This window comes from Epinephelus fuscoguttatus, linkage group LG4 (genome assembly GCF_011397635.1).
Source record: "Epinephelus fuscoguttatus linkage group LG4, E.fuscoguttatus.final_Chr_v1".
Lineage (NCBI taxonomy): Eukaryota > Metazoa > Chordata > Actinopteri > Perciformes > Serranidae > Epinephelus > Epinephelus fuscoguttatus.
In genome coordinates, this window is record NC_064755.1 from 19,635,563 (window position 1) to 19,652,296 (window position 16,734).

A 16,734-nucleotide genomic window follows, 5' to 3' on the forward strand; every position below is an offset into this window, starting at 1 on the left:
TCAGAAATATAAAATATGTACTGTGCTATAATGGTTACCACAATATGTACATCAACAAAGACAAGAATAAGAATAAACATGAGTAGTATGTCCAATTATGTGCATTGTATGTTGAATAAAATCATTGAATAAAAAAAGACTACAGTCAAATGAAGAGACTGAAAACTTTATCTTATGAGGTAAAACTGATGTTAACGTTTTCCTTTGGGGAAATAATTTATCGCAGTATCTTGTATTGCAATATTCAGCATATCACAATATAGCAATAATATCATAAAGTGGCCTATGTATCGTGATAATATCATATCATTGGTCCTCTGGCAATTCCCACCCTTGTCAATACAGGGTAACATAGGAGTATAGGATCATCAACCTACAGCAAAGAACTAGTACTTTAGGTCAAAATTAACATTTTATATGTTTTTACACATGTATCAGCTTTGTTGTCTGCACACAATCTGGCACTACCACAATGTTACATGTTGTATGTGCCAGGGTGGTCGGCATAAGCTCCTGGAAGCTGGAAGATTGAATCCTAAGGGTGGAAATATTACTGCCACTGTGTTTTTAGAAGGGTAAATGTGGTTTTGAAATGTAACAAACATTCTAGATGTCTGCCAGAGGCTTTTACACCCTACATAATTATGCACACCTGTCATCCTTCTCCTACAGATGTGGTATTTTGTGTCGTGTTACTTTGGTCCTGGCTGAGCTGTAGACATTGACGGTGATTTGTAGCTCTCTAACCCATAAATTCCTCTTACCTCAATCACAGTGATACATGGAGATGATTGCAGAACACAGCTGTCGCACTAACTTTTAATAACATGACTGAATAAAAAACAAAAATCCCACTGAGTTTCAGCACTTCACCCATTCTAGTGTTGAATCTCTAGTGTTACCGCCAAGGAACCACTTTAATGAACTGAAAGCTGACAACTCTTAGCACAAAGAGTTTTATGAATCTGAATCAGGTATGCTTTGGTTTAACAGTGATGTGAGAGTTACTGCAGCTGCAGACAAGGGTCTTGTGTGAGTGGCAATGGACTTGAAAGTTGAATTAGGACATTTTACAGGGAGGCTTGGACTGATCTCTCTGATAAATGCACACAGAATTTGTAAGAATCTGCTCATTTACCTTCCTAAATGGTTTTTGTGTGTGCGCGTGTGCGCGTGCGTGTGTTGAAAAATAAGATTGTTTTTCTTTTATTTTAATCTGCTTGGCTCATGTTTCCTGAAACACAGCACAACATTAGCATTCTTTGGGACTTGTTTTTCTGGACACATGACAAATTTAAATCCAAAATACATCCTCCTTTTACCTTCGTTTTTTTGTCTCCACCAACTCTTAAGAAAAATGATTGGTTCCTTAGCTGGTAGATTATGCTTTAGGGTGCTTTCAGACCTAGAGTTGTCTTGCTTTGGTCCGAATCAGGGACTAATTTTGTTACAAAGTTGCATAATTTCCTAGAGTTGGTTCGTGTTCTCATGGCAGCATTTACAAGTGGACCAGATATAATTCCTTGCGCGAGAACGCTGCTTTTGATTGGTCAGAATTTTCATGTGGGAAAAAACTGTTACGTAAACGAAACGTTAAAGAAGAGTACACACGTAAGATAAATATGACACTTTCTAAAGTCACAATAGAGGGCCGATTACGTGGATTGATTTTAGCGCTGGTCATCGTGGACTATATAGCTTGCATTGTTCAATTTAGACAAACCATACAGTTTGAAAACAAGGCACGGCTCCAACTAGAAAACAATTGGATGCACCGAATGCACATCTTAAGACAATGCGTAATGCGACTGCAGTTGGTTCGGATCGAGGTTGGAACACATTCTCCCCACAAACAAACCGCACCAGAGTTCGGCTATAACCACATCAAGACCACCTCTCCAAGAGGATCTCGGTCCGGTTATTTTGGTGCGCATCTGAGTGTGATTGCTGTGTTCAAACCTGCCCAAACAAACCTCATTCAGAGGCCAACTGAACTTGAGTTTGATTGAACCGAACCAAACAGGGCAGGTGTGAAAGCACCCTTTCATATTTGATTGTTGCTTTGTCCATCTGCAGTTTAGTGCATCCCTCTGAGCCACCCCTTTCAAATCACACAAAAAATACTGATCAGTGTGGCTTTAAATATCATCACTAACCATAACTGACAGATATCAGACGCATAGGGTACCTTGTGGTCTTATCCCTGTGCAAGCAGGGACATTACATTCTATTTCCAGTAAATGGTTGGGTAGTTCTGTGACCGGTTTATGATACAATTCTGACATATCCCCAAATTTCTTTACATTTCAGCTGAAGGCTTTTTGTGACAAAGAAATTTGTGTTGATTCATTTTCACCTCTGGTGGATTCAGTTTGGGGGGAGAGGGTATTCTATCATATTACAGAGTCTCACCAATAGAAATGAAACTGCCATTCTGCTTGCCAAGAGACGGAGCAGAGCTGGCATATTAAAAGACTACTAAAGGTTAGGTCTCCACGGGGGAATTCTATGGAAATAAAATCACAAAAGAGGTGCAATAACAGCCTGATTACAGGTCAGTAATAATGGTGGAGAAAGAGAGAGATGGGCAGAGAGGGAGAAGGAGACAGACTTCTCAGTACATTTGACATTTGTAATGTTGGCATGAACAGAAAAAAGACACTTCCATTTAAAAGCTGGGAAGTTCTTCAATGTGGTATTTTTGCGGTAGGCTGCTTGGAGGACAAGAAAGACCAGTAATTGTTTAGAATACTTCATGCAGCTTCATTTCATGGCCACACGCAGATTAGCAGATGTTTGATAGTGTCATCCTGCCTTGGAGGAAGATATTACACAAACAATCACATAGTAGAATGCACACAAAATGGCTGGATAACTCAAATCAACTGCAGGAGCACATCCATCCATTACAGTCCTAAACAGTCAGGTTTGAGTCAACACAATTCTGAACTGTAAATACAACCTGAAATGTAGATAACTGTCAGTATCAGTATCTCCCAGTTTTATATCTGAATACTGTAAACTCCCACCGGATCATTATTACAGCTCTTAACAATATGTCAGTAAAGCTGATATCCGCCATCACTGCCAGCAGTCTAAATGGTAAATGGACTGCATTTATATAGTGGCTTTCTACCTAACCAGAGAAAGTGCTTTACAATTTGCCTCTCATTCACCCATTCACACACACACAGGCCTATACTGATAGTGGCAGAGCTGCCATGCAAGGCAATAGCTTGTCCTTCAGGAGCCATGTGGTTTCAGTGTTTTGCTCAAGGATATTTTGACATGCAGAGCCGGGATTGAACCACCAACCCTGTGACTGAAGGGCAATCAGCTCCACTTTCTGAGGCATCATACTACAGGAATTCTCACGGCTAAATACAAATGCATGATGTGAAAGTTTGATGCTCAATGTCCTTAGTAAAAAGGTAACATGCCTGACAGCAAGGGCATCCCTTGAAGCCATGGATCTCTGTTTAAAAACTCTATTAGACAGAGATCAATATGTGACAGCGCTTAAGAATTCCTCACACTGGCCTGACATTTATTTTGGGATGGCCGGTGCCACAACATGAATACAGAATAGTCAAGTTCGGCCACGAGATCTTTCAACTTTTCATATCTTTACCTCTCATTTTAAACCAAGCATTTCATACATTTTTTTTCCTGTGTCAAATTCTCATAAATTAATTACGCTTGCTTCACTACGCAGCTTATAACACCTCTGATGTTTTGTGGGGTGAAGGCCAAACCACAACATGTGTTCATGTAATAATTATCGCAGCCAAACCGATATGTCCTGCATGCCTCTCTACACACTCGCACATTAGGCTGGTTGTGTCTGCATCTGAGAGCTCATTTAATGGCGACACATACAATGTCAACGCAGCAACGGGGACATGAAACTGCCAGCTTTGTTTGTGTTACATGAATAGATACATTTAAGCATGTGAGCCATTCCTTTTTGAAAGACAGGCAAACACATGTGACACCTACACAGTGTACATGCAAACTATGAATGCGCTTGTTATTCAAAATAAATTAGTATCCGTGTTGTCATTACTACATTTCTTGGTATTTCCATAGGAACCAGCTGCCAGACGCTGCACAATGACAATAATTGAATGGTGAAAATGTTAAGGACGGCAGTACTGCCCAACACAAATCCGCAGCTTGATGTGAGCAGGCACAGCAAAGTATTCCTGATCTCCTGCTGTTACAAACATAAAGGCTCACACACATAAATGTTAAGAGTGTGCACACAAACGCAAATATACCATATATTTGCATAAAAAATGTTTGGAGAAGAACACATTCAAAGCATACTGGCCCATTTAGTTGTTTTCCCACAGTTAAATGAGGCATAGTATATCTTTGCACACTGTGGCACAATGAGCACATTCTCAATATATGGTTTATCACTGCCCATTTTACCACAAGACAAATGCAGCGCTTATATATAAAGATTCTTTAAATATTAATGTCCAAGCTCGGCAGTCATTCCGATTTCATGACAATGGGTATGACCTCTGATTTACAGTCTCCTCATCTCAAATGCAAACTAAGGACAGCAAATATTTAAAAAATTAATATGAATATTTCATTAAATACTAAAATAACTTAGAGTTGATGAAGAATTTTTATGATGAATTTTATTATTTATGTAGCATATTACTGCATATGTGACTTAGACAGAACACGCTGTGCTAACAAAGTACTCTCTTTAAAAACAGGCCCAGTGGCAAGCTGGGAGACCAAGATACCTTAATTTATTAAAGATAATAGTACTCACAACAATGCGTTTCCCTCTCCACAACAGTGTCTTTGCAATTAATTTAAGACATGTATTTATGCTAAATGAATTCATTAAAATGTATAATTTATAAACACTTAAAAGGACATTATTCCAAGAGGACATTTATTGTAAATGGTGAGAAATTTAAATTGAATAAGAAAATAAGCAACAGCAAACCTTATGGGTGTCCCGGGGGAGAATTGATTTAATAAATGTGACCAAACGCTTTGTTGTCTGCTTTCAACAAACACATGGATTAAAAGAAGTCTTCCATACATCATCCAGACACGCTTGGGCTTTAAAGTGGTTTTTATAAAGGTGCCATATCTCCTTGGTACATTAAAAGAAACCATGCAACACATATTCAGTAACAGGATCCCATGTAGTCTTGAGTAATGAATTAATTTATTCCAAGACTGAATGAGCTTACAACTGGAGCCAACATTTGTCTTTATTAAAATAAAAAACATCTAAATTATACCTAAGAGGCACATTAGCTGGTTGCTCACAGCTTTATTAAATAGCAATGAGTCGCCAAGCGATGACCAGGAGAATGGGGTTTTAGTTTGGCTGGTGTATTTCACAAGGCTGTATCTGTAAATTGGTTCTTGGCTCTGTATGATTTCATGAGTCATGTACATCAAAAAGAAAATATTAATTCAATCATCTGGCAATTTAAGGTAAGGTCACACTTGATTCGTCACGTGTAGGATACTGTTGTGTGTGTGTATGTGTTGTGTTTTATCTGCTGTTTGTGTGGTTGTACAGAGCTAATACATTTCCATAATAAAGTCATACATGAACTTGAACTTGATAATGGAGTACTGCTTGAAAACAACACACAGCAAAGAAAATTCATGTCAGCCAAAGGCAACTGGACAGCCCAACCCTGAACAGTTAAGTGAATAATGGTTTTTTTTTACAGATCAGGGACTGCGCAGGCCATGTAACCCTGTCGATCAATAAGTTTGGATTCCGTGCTGTCCTGGGAACAGGCATGAATGGGGGAAACACTGTGCTTGTCCTGTCAAGGTCCTGCAGAGCGGGTGATCAGTGTTCCTTACAGAGACGGTATGACTCAGTCTGAACTGAGTCTGAACTTTCTTCCAGGACATCTCTGAGCTCAGCTGAGGTCCTTCAGGCTCCCTATGGACACCCTCCTTCATACAGAGATGCAGGTAAATTCATTCCTTCTGCGTAGGTCTGCAGAGCTGCCAGACCTGCTGGATCATTGTGAGATATTAATGTCTGTACAGTTGCTATAGCTGCTCAACACAGGGCATTGTCTGACCAACTGAAAAGCCCCTTTTACACTGCCAGATTTTCCGTGAATGTTGAGCCATTTTGCAAGCAAGCTGCCAACGTTTAGACACACAGAGCTGGATTGGCGAGTTGATCCAGGGTGCCCAATTTTCCGCCACGTAGGGGTAAACATATTGGCGGATCCTTTTTGGTTTTAAAAGAATGAGGCGCCCTTCCACCACAGGAGGGGCTGTTGATGACTTGTGGGAGGAGCTGTTGATGACACCACACGTGCAACCCACTGGCGATGGACTTACAGGAAACAGCTGATAGCAGGAATGAGCAGCTAGTAGCAAGAGGGAAATGCAAACCTGACAGACAGTTTAAAGATGAGCAACTGGGGAGACAAGGAATTGTGCACCCTCCTTGCCCTCGCAAATGAAGAAGCCATTAACCGTCAGATGATGGGAACGGTGAAGAACAAGCCAACTTATGAGAGAATCGCCGAAGGACTGACTAGCCACGGCTTCCCTCCCACGTCACTGGTTACGTCACACGCTGAGCTTCACGTTTTGTTACTTGCTCATGCCCTTCACTGCACCAAAAAAGGCACATTCTGTATAAACAAAAGTAGGCAGGCGGCATTTCACTGCACTGCCTGATTTTGTTTTTATACTGCCAATGCTGAAAGAAGACTGATTGGGCTTTCCTGCAAATTTGCACAATTCCTATTTATAAAGGCTAAAGAGTGCTTGACGTAAGTTTCTTCTCAGGGTGTCTTTTGTTTAGACACGTTGCTTTTCTATGATGATCCAATAAACAGTAACAACATACAAGCTAATAAATTCTGTCACACCAATAAACCAATTATCTTATGGGTCAAATAACACATCAGGCACATTAATATAGGGATGCCTGATAATTGCATGTTACTGTGTATTGACTTTCAGTTGATTGTATCTTGATCAGTGTTGGGCTCGTTCCTCTAAAAATGTAAAACATTAGTCATTACTTGTTCTTTTTACTTATTACTCCCTGCCAACTATAATTTGTTACACTACTCATAAAATTATTTTTCCTTGAACCCTATTAAAGCGGTAATTGCGTATCTCCCTCAAATTCAGATGCAACTGTCCACAACTAAAATCCAGTTTTGGTTGTTAAGCCAGTGTAGGGCTACAGGCCACGTCCGCGGCCGGGGAGGGCTCACCTTAGGTGGGGTGTATTTCCTGAACCTTTACGGTATTGTGCTGTTGGAAGTAGTAGGTGTTTCAGAATGTAGGTTTAAGGACATGTTTTTTGCAGTGGATAGAGTTTTAGTCCAACTACCTGCAGCAATAGTGTTCTTGTCATATTTGCTCCTGACAAAATCAAAGTAAAGGGAATATTTCCAGCCCCTAAGGGTAGTGTTTTTAATCTTCCTAATTAGCTTGTTGCTTTGTGACGTGCCTGCACAGTGTGACGATAATGAAAATGAGTCTGCTGATGTGATGTTGTATTTGAAGCTAGTCATAACATGATACAAAAAAGTAACGTTGAAAGGAGTTGCTTGGTTTTGGAGTAACTGTAATTCATAAGAATTCCTTCCGTCTCCACCGATTGTGGCTGTATCAGCATGCTACCGTTCATTGTGCGCTGTATATGAACAACCCGGATGCACGGGGCGCCATGAATACAGCCGGTTATGAGGAGGAAGCATCGGAGAGCTCATATCTTTCTATCTCGTCCATTCTTAACATATTAACTGATCGATGAGTGATTGCACGTTAGTCCACCTTTATTGTCTTGTTTGTCTCTGGAGACGAGAATACTGATTCATATCTTTGAAGCTAGTTTGGCTACTATGTGTCACACTGGCACGCTGCCAGGTTTGTGTACCACGTCACAACTTCCCTTTTTCATTCATTAGTTTGTGACATGGGACACTCGTTTTGTGTTATGATTTGTATTGCTCATGTTGCTAAATGTAGAGAACATTAGCAGTCGTTAGAAATGGATTTCCTTTGTTCAACGAATAAATATTAATAAATGTTAATAGCGGCAGCGGTTGCAAATTAATGCATTGTTAGCACCTCATTTCCAGCCTTTTCAATAATGTATTGAGACCACTGTTTAATGTTAATATCACTCACTTGTGCCATTAAGGCTATATTTATGGTGAACGTCTTTGCTTTCATCCTCTTTTTATCTACTGTTTTCCAGAAACCATTTATCAGTCAGCCCAGTCATCAATCATCAAATTCTGAGCTATAAATCTGGACTCTGCCTGTGTTTGTATAAGTGAAGCCAGGGAGTGGGGTTCAAGTTACCCAGCTAATACAAATTGTTTTCAGTAATATTACTACTGAAATTTTATTTGTCATTAGCTACACTACTCGTTACTGGAAAAAGTAACATCATGTGTTACTGGTAACGTGTTACTGCCCAACACTGGTCATGATGATACATTATATGGTTGTTACACAATATTATCTGGTCCAAATTAGACATGTCAAGCCAGTATAATTAAAAATGGCAATCATCAACATTTAATTCAAATAGCAGATACATGTACAAAAAAAAAGCTAATGAGAAAACCTTAACTGTGAAACTTTAGCCGAGGTTTACTAGAAGTGTCTATTAAGTTACAGAATCCACAACTGTAGAAGCAAACCTAAAGTTCAGGAAAACAAGAGAAAGCAAGCTCCACAAGCATCAGAACAGTACCTTTCAGCTTTTCAAAAGGTCACTTACAACATTTTGTGTAGTATCCCCAGTGATGCAGTGGAGAGTGCATGCAGGTATATCCACCTCTTTTTCTAACAGTTTACAGTGTATCTACTCATGAGCCAAACAGCCACTGCAATATATAAGAGTGTACCCACTTATATCACTCAGTAACTTACCCATCTACCTACTAGTACAACCCCCTCATCAAATACCTCTACACCACTGAGTGTCGTAGTGGTGAGTTTGAGTATTTTTTCCAAGCATTTTTTTCTTGGTTATTCCATTGTGTTAGGAAGGCTTGCCCAGCATTTAGACAGCCTCTCCAGCATTAAAAAAAAATACTCTTCAAACCCTGTTTTCAACCATAAGCAGTACTTTAAATTTCATGAGTGACAGAGTTTGAGAGGGAAGCACTCCCTGCTCACAACATGTCCCCACGGCTATGTAAAATCATGGATTGCAAGTTTGTTGGATGCTCATCATATGATAGCAAATGGAAACTAATGTGAGCAGGAGATCACTAAGCAGCAGTCAAAAGTTGTTATGCAGAAATGTTATCTTTTCTCCTAAAACTGATGAACAATTTCCAACTAGTGTTTTAAGACTGGAAAACATCACATTTACACAGGCTGCCTTCATCCATCAGTGGGGCTGATGCCAACCGTGATCAATCCAGCCATGCTTTCACTGTCAGTAAAACTGTGTTCAGTTCGACTATGCCTCTGCAGTAATGGCGTCGTCACTGGAAAGCACAACACATAAATCAGCCAGCGGATTAGTCTATAGACAGTGAATAATGGAAGACCTGGGACAGTATGACGGCAGGCATGGTGACTTTACAAGGGTATGGCACCTTTTGGTTTGTAGCCTCAAGTTCTACACTGAGGAAAATAAACAATTCTTTTGGATAGAAAACCTTAAACAAAAGTTCAATGAGCCCGCAGAGTCAGTCATTAATTAAAAGTAGGAGGATCAATTCCAAAAAGTGTCACCTAATGGCATCATCAATTTGAGACTTTTGCGCACAATGGCCACATCGCAAAGTGCATCACTGGGCATGTTATATAGACAGATAAAGTTGTAAGGGTAGAATAGATGTGCTCATCAAAAGAGAGATTGCCACAATACTGCCTTTTTTCAAAACAGTTGACAAGCTTTGGTGCTGGAAAATAGGACACTGGCCAACAGGACAAGTTTCCTGCTTGCCTGTGTGTGGGCTTATATAGACACAATTGGTTACAGGAGTTTTGATGCGCATGAATGTTAACAGCACAGATTTTGGACTCAAGGAATATGATGATCCTCAACTGCAAATGCAAGCACAGATGTAAAGATGTAGATATTTTGCTGAGGGGGTATAAGAGAGCGACCCCATTAGAAGATTATTTACCTATTTAGTTTTTAAAAAATGCAAAATGATGAATGCTCCTGCAACACTTTCAGAAGTCTTTACACATTAGTCTCCAGAGCATTGCTAATACAGCAGGTTCCAGTGGTTAACTCTTAGCTTTCCAGGAGTCAATTTCAATGATTCCCACAGTTAAAGTCGGTCCAAATCGACTCCAGAAATTTGGGCGTCACGCACCGCTAATCTGCTCAGCTTCATCTGTGGGCGGCAGCAGGTGCAGAGCTCAAACTAATGAATATGCAAATCAACAGTGAATGTGAAAGAACTAAAGCTGAGGGGCAAAGGGCAACCAGGAACAAAACATTAGAAAAATAATAGTATACGGCACTGTCAGCGTTAATTTTTAATTAACTGCAACTGGCAGCTGACTGTCCAAATCCCAGTCTGAAACCCAGCGTGCACAGCAAAGGCAACAGCAGATCATCAAACTGTGTTTAAAAGGTGTTTTCAGCCTGTGATAAAGAGAAAAGTAGCAGTGTTTCCCACAGTATTAGAAATCTATGTGTGGTGGCAGCTGACGCCCGAGGGAGGGAGGGTTGATTGGCAATCTTTACATTTTTTCTTTAACGTGTGTCCCTTTGTATCATTCTGTGTCCTCTCTCTAAATCTGGAGTTTTTGCAGGTCCACAAATGCAGCGTAGGCAGAGCTCTTGGTGATTTTTTTCCTCAGCAGCAGTTTGTCAAGTTTAAGTAGAATGGTTGATAATTGTCAGTCGATCCAATCACAGATCAGATCATTTGACAAGAGGAGTAGCTGCTGCGGAAGCGAGTGAGAGCAAAATTTTTGAACCAGCTCACTGAATAGTTAAGTTTCATTTTCATTGCGCCTGGTGTTCCTCTCCTCGGAAAACGCTCTACACCCTGCAAGTATGGTGCAATGAATAAATGAACAGTATATATTTTACAACAGCACATCTAATGAATGGTTCCAAAATAAAGAACCAATATGTGGCAGTAAATATTGATATTGTGGTGGGCCGCCACATGTGTGAATGTGTGTGAAACCCTGAGTAGTAAATGTAAAACTAGAAGTTTAAAGAGAAGTAAAAACAACAGTATTTAAATTTGAATAGATTGTCAAGTAGAGCAGCTGAGTTTGAGTCACACTCTGGGGTATTGGGTTTGCCTTGGCCAAGGAAGTTTTGTTTTTGGTTGGTTCGTTTGTCTCTTTGTCAGCAGAATTAAGAAAAACTATCCGTTTTTTATGAAACTTGGTGGAATGGTGTAGCATGGTCCAAGGATGGACCCATTAAATTATGGGGTGGATACATAACACGGGCTGGATATATGAATTATTTCAAACTTTCATTAATATTGCGAGATAAGGCATTTGGCCTTGTTGGAGGTCAGTGTTTTACATGTAATATGGGCTGGGGTCATCTTACAATTAACTACATTTGCCAGCAGTCTGACCAATATGTCATTTTGATGTCCACTGTTTCAGAAGCAGTATAAGTGTCTCTGTTTTTCCATTTGGGTAGTGATCCTGTGCCACAGCTTACTGCGGGCACAATGCTGAATTACTATGTTCACACTCATTTAAAGCTATTCTGTGAGGTTGTCCAAAGTAAGGGCATTATATTTACGTTGTGTTGTCATGACCTAAACTGCAAGATGATTAGTATGTGGCTTAACACATTAACAGCTAAAAAGTAAGTGTATTGTTTACATTCATTTTCCATGGGCATAGTCATGGGCATGGTAGGCTAGTACCCAAAGAGTGTGTGAACAGAGACCCTCATAAAATGTTGCTTTTAAATAACAAAAAATATTATAAAGTTCTTCTTCTTAGGTGCACATTGTACAGCAATTTGTCTTTTTGTTTGTAATAGAGTTTCAGTTAGCTGGGGCTCATCTTGAATACCTCCAGAAGGTATAGGATCCAAAAAAGCTATGAAATTTCACACACAATTTAACTGGATGCTCCTTAACTTTGAAACCAGAGGGTAGATTATCGTAAAAACACACACAAATAACAATAGGTACCGTATAGGCACATTCGCAACCAATCCAAATTGAAAGCTTGACTCAAACTTAAGTACGCTGATGTGCTGTGATTTTTATGCAATTTCTGTCTCACTCATGAAGACGTTTTATGCCCTCCATCTTATTGCTGTATGGAGAATGCACAACAGAGGTCTTTCATTGCAGTTCAGCTTCACGGCCACTACATCTTTCTTCTAGGATTGCAAAGCTGCTCTCTGGAAGAAAAGTATGAGTAGTAACGAAGCCAATTCAGTGGCTGCACTTAAAGCATCATCTTGATTATAGTAACAATTCAGGGGGCTATTCCTGAGCTCCCTCTCAGTCCGTACAGTAGATGTCTCTTAAGAGGAGACGAACAGATCTGTATACTGATACTGGACGGTTGTTGAGATGAGTATGAGGGGTGGGGGGTTGGGTGGGGGGGTAGAGGAGATGAGAGGGCTGTGAAGAGGAGCAGGGGGAGGAGGGTGGCATCCGCGTACAAACAAATACCTCTTTAGAATTCTACACAGCACTCCGCTGCAGCGTGTTTGGTTTCCAGGCAGCACTGCATTATTAATGCACCCATCTACCCCGACTCCCACCCCAGAGCACAGAGAGTAGGGTGGGGACCGATAAAGGAGGAGAGAGAACAAGTTGGGGTGGGGTTAAAAGAAAGAGAACAAAGTTAAATGTAAAGGTTGCTAATCAGCACACACTGCTGTTTGATATGAAAATGTACAGAATGAGAGGCAGTTTAAGACTTTCAGATATATTTGTTGCCTTTGTGTATTGCACAGCCCCCTATGTAATGACTGTAATTTAACCACAATAAGCATAAGGCTTCTTACTCTCAACAATTTCTAAAGAAAGACCAAAGCCAACAATGAGTTGATATTTAGGGCAAGCCTATTCTTACATAAATCTTTAAAAACAGGTCACAAATGTTGAGTTTTATATAAGAAGGCTAAGTTATTTCCCAAACCAGCTGGCCACTGTAGTTTTTAGCAATTACACTAACAGGAGCACCCACAACTCCCTCAACAGAGCATCTTTTGTTTGCTCAAAAGATGCTCTGTGCTTTGTCTCGTAGTGGCGCTTCACATTGCTGCTTTTAATAACTGCCATGGTCTTGGAACATATGATAAGACATGGTGGTTTTGAGCTGGCCGTGGGAAAAATGAACATGGAAAAGTCTGTCCGTTTTTGATTAAAGCTCTGTTTTCACTGTCTACTCTTCTCTTTTTGGAACACATCATTTCAAATGAGTTTTCTTTGATTCAGTTATTTCATTGACTGATGTCTTTTGTCTCATCTCTCACATGTAGTTCAGTAAACCAGAGTGTTTAGAAATCCTGACAGTATTATTTTCAGTACCGTCAAAACTACATAAAACTCTCTTTCTATCAAACCCATGCTGTACTAGGGATGTAACGATATGGAAAATTTCGATTATAGTGACCAAATTATCACGGTAAACAATAATATTGCAATATTTTTTTATGCGCTGTAAAATGTCCAAAAAATAGATACATTGAAATAACTCCACTAAATCTTGTAACTTCCTTATCATACTAAAATTTTAACAGCCAAAATCTTATATTAAAATGAAACTCTCACATTAAAGGGGCAAGGGATTGGCACAGCAACAGAAAATTTTATTTTAAATTAACAAAATATGTAAACACATTACAGGAGGGCAATGGTCATCAATGGTCATCATTACACAGAATAATTCACACATTAGAAGTGTGCATGTGAGTCAGAGGATTACCTGTATGAGAAAAGGAGTGCATGCTCTCGGTTTTATAAGGTTAACACGGCAGTGTTTTATGTTGTTTCCTTGAGCTTTTGTCAAGAAAGCATAACTGGCCGTCTATATCGACTCTAGCTCGCCATACAATAACCATAATCACAGTGATTCAATCATAGTTGATCTCAATTAGCATTACGTTACGTCGGTTCATATTCTGTCGGCTCCGCTCAGTGTTTTCAGCTCTGTTTTGTTTTGAAACACTTAACGTTAGCAACGTAGCTGCTAATACAGCTATTAGCTACTCAGCTAGTAGCTCCTAAGTGTCTTAAACGAAAACGGAAAACCTAGTCGCCGTTTAGGAGGACAGATACGGCTCACATGTCCCGTATACGTCGAGAGTTACACATTATGACAATCTTAGTAAAACCGAAGTCCCTCACACAATAACTGACGTTTGCATAGCATAACTTGCATTGGCTGTAAAGCTGTGGATGATGGTCACAGAGATAATCCAGCAGATTTGTAGTGTTGCTACCCTTCGCAGCAACTTTCTTTCTGCATGTTCTGCACACAGCATAGTTGTACTCCACCAGCTGCCCCTCAGCATTCTTCAGAAACCCTTCAGAAAAATTAACCGAAATTTACCGTAATATCGGTAATCGTTACATCCCTATACTGTACTGAGAAAGTATTGTATGTAGTGCACATCACATGCCACCAGAGGTCAGTCTGGTGAGAGTGGCAGCTGAGCTGATATACATGGCAACCACAAGTGGTGGGGATAATGTGACAGGATTGTAAACAGTCGACCGGACACAGCAGAAAGAGACCACGTGGGAAAACAGCAACTAACTTATTTCAGCCAAACCAGAGTTGGTAATTGTTGAAACAGTGGACTAACTGGATGACTAACAAGACAAACTAAGACAAACTACTGATCTTTATTTGTTCTTGAGGGCAGGTCATGCCGCAAACAATTATCATCATACACCATATACCCCGGTGAAACTTCAGGATGGTTTGAAGGTATATAAAAATAGATATCGCCTGAGGCTAGTGTGTATGTCACTCACTGGGGTCGCAATGCAAATGCGAATGCACACATTACATTGGCTGATTAGCATCATGTTAGGTGATTTAATGTTTGCAATTGGTCTGTGAGTTTAATGATCACTAAACCACTGCTTAAAGTGCTGTGCTGGGTACAACAGAACTCTCAATTAAGATTTAATAATTCTCAATAATTTATCAGTTATAGGTTGGGGTTCAGACCAAGGGAATAGGGAGGGATGGCAGATCAACAGGGGGGAGGCATTTTGGTCATTTTGATAACAATAGCATGGCATGCCCCTTTTAAATAACGTCCACTTCCTTTTATATTTTTTAAACAATAATAGAAGTTTATGTTGCAGAGTCATCAGTCATATGTAAGGGTGCAATGATCTATCAATCTGGATTAATATATGTTTTCAATGATCAGTGATCAAGGATCCAATATCACTGATGCTAAATGAAAACATATATCTATATCGTCATCTTTGACAGTGAGACAGACTTTCAAAATAAAAGTGTATGCCATACAGTGGCAGGCAGATGGCAAGCAGCTAAAAGGAAGATGATGAGGACAACGTTCTTTACTCATGAATAAATCAGCAGTGTGGAAAAATTTTTGATTATGGAGAAAATACAGGTCAACAAAAAGAGCACATGGCGTAGGTAAGCAATGCAATTAATGAGATAAAACAGGGCGTGATGTTACCTTCCTGGACGGACATCTTACTCCGTTAACTTTTTACAACATTAGCTGCTCTATTTCAATCATTTTTGCTGATGGGCTAGTGGCTAAAATTATGTGTCCAGAAAGTGCTGTTAATCATGTCTTATGGCTGTTGGGAGAAGTCTGCCTTCAGGGCTTTCAGCCAGATAGTCCTGAATTTTTTGGGAAAAGATAGTGGTTTGGGTTAAAGTGAAAACATTTCTTTTAGAAAGGGCTCTCTGACAGAAAGCCCTAAATGTTAAATTCTAACATGTGCTTTTTTAATGTGTGCTAGAGGAGTCAATTTAAAGTAAACTTTACTGCACTTATTATCATGTTTTTTTTATCTTTTTGTTTAAAAGCAAAAAAGAAAATGAGTGGCAGCGTCTTCTGTAACAGATTGTGTTAAATGGGCAGATAATGTCGTCTCAGATCGATCGCAGGCCTCTAAATGGAAATCGTATGGCGGCAGACTTTGTAATATCTGCAAATATTATACTGTTGTCCAAAAAATCAATATAATATTATATCATATGATGAAATTGGTGATTTATACCCCAAGTCACATCAGGCTTTGGCTAAAATATCGCCAGCCTTATTCTTTAAATCTTTAAATCAGGTAAAATATAGTATTTGAACTGTTTGTGTAAGGGATGATAAGGTCACAGTAGTGACTCTGACAGCAATACCATGTCTTTTACACTGAGAAATTTATATCAAGCAATCTAGAAACTTTGTGCAAATTAAAATTAAGATGTACTTTGGGCTTTGAAATACTGGAAATGGCTGAATTTGAGGGGGTTTTACAGCCTAGCAATATTATTCTGGCAACACTGGAACCCTAAGATCATTATCTGATGATATCTGACTTCATAAAAACAGATAACTGTTTAAACTCCTGGCCAGACTGCCAAAGATGGAATCCTTACCATGATAAACAGTCTCTCTCTTTCTCTCTGTGTCTAATTAACAAACCCAGACATGTTTTGAATGCCAGGAACCTGGCAGTCAGTGTGAGAGAGAGGGAGAGAGAGAGTCAGAGAGATAAAGATTCCAATTTCCCCAGTCACTGACATCATAAGGTACACATTGAGTCTCTT

General features: G+C 39.6%; 1 long non-coding RNA gene across 1 annotated transcript in view; it reads right to left on the minus strand.

Annotated features, from left to right (window-relative positions):
- Positions 1 to 5,894: 5,894 nt before the first annotated feature.
- The window catches only part of LOC125887602 (uncharacterized), a 46,696-nt gene continuing 35,856 nt past the window's right edge, over positions 5,895 to 16,734 (minus strand). The window contains exon 3 of the long non-coding RNA XR_007449185.1: positions 5,895 to 6,018. This is a non-coding gene — a long non-coding RNA (uncharacterized LOC125887602). The remainder of the gene's footprint in view (positions 6,019 to 16,734) is intronic.